We start from the raw sequence: 2,854 nt of genomic DNA, 5'->3' as shown, positions 1-2,854 counted from the left end.
ACGCCGCACAGGCCCCCTGAGGTGTGCTGCTGCGGGGGCTGCCACATTTTATGGGAAATCACCAGGTCATGAATACACAACAAAAGAAGTTGTCATGGGAAGCTTGGGGGGCTCCGTCAGTTGAGCGTCTGCCTTCGGCTCAGGTCATAACCTCAAGGTCTTGGGATGGAGTCCAGGTCGGTCAGGCTCCCAGCTCAGAGGGCAGTCTGCTGCTCCTTCTCCCTCTGTCCCTCCCCTGTTCATGCTCTCTCTCTCAAATAAATTTTAAAAATCTTAAAAAAAAAAAAAAGTTTTCCAAAATAACTCTCCAGCGACTGGTGCAAGTAGGTGCCACGGGCGGCCGTGGCCTCCAGCTTGGACGCGCCACGCCAGGGCTGAGCTGCCGTCGGCTGGTTGCTGCCTCTCCTGGCCTTGTTGGGCCCTCAGAGGCTACACCGTTTGGTCAGGACGGCCAAATGCTCTGCAGACGTTTCCCTGCCTGGTCACTCGTGTCCAGGAGCGCCGGAGAGGCGGGCACAGGGTGTGGAGCCAGAGCTGCCCGGACCGTGCCTCGTGCCCCCGTGAGGACCGTGTGGCTGCGGGGAGGGGTGCGGGAGGCCGGGAGGGGCCAGCGAAGGAGACAGCAACGCTTGGTGGGAAGGTCTTTGAAGATAAAGTGCTACTTTTTCATGTTGAACACTGAGTTCTGCGTGAGTCCGCGCTCACCTTGGCGGACAGCTCAGACCTTCCGTATGTGTACGTGCAGCCATGGCCTCCGCCCGAGAAGGAGCATCCCCAGGCCTCTTCCCCGGCCTTCTTCGGCGTGACACCGGTCGGTCTGTCCCCGGGTTGCTGGTCACTGCTGGTGTCCTGCGCTCTGGGGACACATGTTTGCTTCCCTGTCGGCTGGTGTTCAGACGGTCAGCCTCACCGAGCGCCCTCAGCACTTGATGGACGGCCTGGCCACCAAAGGGCTGTGCACGCGCCAGGCCAGCCTCACTCTGCGGGAGCAGCTGCGGGCGCAGACGAGAGCTGAGCGCGTCCCCACTTGTCAGATGGAGAAGATGCCCTGGTTATGCACTGGCTCACAGCTGCTTGGTTGGGGGAAGGATGCCGTGTGGCCAGTGTGCAGGGAAGGGGTGGAGCCTGCTGGCCCAAGGGGACCGTCAGGAAGAGGGTCCGGGGTCTCCACTGAGTGGCCTGAGGGACCCCAGGCATGGTCGCCGTGGCTTCCCTGCAGGGCCCGCTGCTCCTGGCTGTGGCCTGGGGCATCCTGGGCGCCTCTGCTCAGCACCCCTTTCCCGACGGTGTCAGCCTCGTGGCCACACAACCCCACCTCGTGGCTCGTCCACCCCTGCCTCTCAGCACAGTTGGTCCACCTGCTGTATTTAAAGAAAAGAGCAGGGGCCGGGGGGCAATAAGTGAGGTGCCGGAGAGACGAGGAGCGCTAGCCTCGTGGGCGTGAGGCGCTATTTCACTGTGGGCTTGATTTGCATTTCCCCAACGGCTGACGGGCATCTTTTCTGTGCTTGTGTGTTTGTGTGTGTGTATGTGGTGTGAGGTAGGGGTCCGGCCTCCTCCTTCTGCGTGTGGACATGCAGCTGTCCCGCCCCATTTGCTGGGAAGCCCCTCCGCTCCCCATGGGAGGGCCGTGGCCCCCGTCGAAGGCCCCGTGGCTGCGGGTGGCTGGGTTACTTGTAGACTCCCCGTTCTGCCTGTGTTTATCTGTGTGTCTGTCCTTGTGCCAACGCTGCTCAGTCTTGATTCTTGCAAGTTTCGGAGTCGGGAAGTGCGCGTTCTCCAGCTTTGCTTTTCTCTTTGAGGGTTCTTGTGGCTCTTCAGGGTCCCTTGAAATTTGACCTGACGTTGAGGGTTCTTGTGGCTCTTCAGGGTCCCTTGAAATTTGACCTGACGTTGAGGGTTCGGCCAGCGGGGATTCTGACCGGGCTTGCACTGAGTCCGTAGATCAGTTTGGGAAGCATTGTCTTCTTAACAAAGTCAAGCCTTCTATTTCTTCTTTAATTTCTTTCAACAAAGTTTTGGAGTACAAGTTTTGTACCTTTTTTGGGTTAGATTTATTTGTAAGTGTTTTATTTTTTGCTGCTGTTGTAAATGGAATTTTCTTGATTCATTTTTTGGGTTGTTCACTGCTTGCTCAGCTGGGGTCCCCAAAACCACCCCGGTTCAGTGATTCACTAGGAGGCCCCCCAGGACCTGGCACCGCTAAGGTTGGTTCCGGGGAAAGGGAAAAGGCCCGAAGCTCAGAGAAGCCAGGCATGAACTTCAGAGGCCTCTCCTGGAGCGCCGGGGTCACAGGCCAGTGCAGATAACTCCGGTGCGACCGTGTGGTTTCAGAGCTCACTCCGCACCCCCCGCGCTCCGCCCCCTCCCACGGCCGGATCTCAGGGTTTTCTTCATTGTTACAGATTTGGAGCTCACATTCGGCCATCATGACCTCACACTTCTTCACGTGTCCTCTTTCTCCCCCAGACCTTTCGTCTGGGTTTTGTGCCCTGGGGACGAAAGCATCTCCCCAGACATTTCCAGGGATGGGGCAGGACAGAGGGCCGCATCTCCACGAAGTTCTGAATGGCTTTATGTCTGAGTGTGTGGGTCTCCTTTCTCCTGAAGACCCAGCGAGTGGCGGAGACAGCTCGACAGTCACCTGCCCCCTGAGGGCCGCAGAGACGCGAGGCCGGTGCTCCCTCTACCCCTGCAGACAGCGCTGACCTGGGAAGTGTCAGGTCGAGGGCTGAGCCACGCGTGCACGCGTGGGGGAGGGGGTGATGCGCCCACCTGCAGACGTGCAAGGCTCACGCAGGAGTGCGCTCAGTGTCACACACACACACACACACACACACACACACACACACAC

This window comes from Ursus maritimus, unplaced genomic scaffold (genome assembly GCF_017311325.1).
Source record: "Ursus maritimus isolate PB19 unplaced genomic scaffold, ASM1731132v1 scaffold_9, whole genome shotgun sequence".
Lineage (NCBI taxonomy): Eukaryota > Metazoa > Chordata > Mammalia > Carnivora > Ursidae > Ursus > Ursus maritimus.
The sequence above is the reverse complement of the archived record's forward strand: the minus strand, read 5'-3'. Positions refer to the sequence as shown.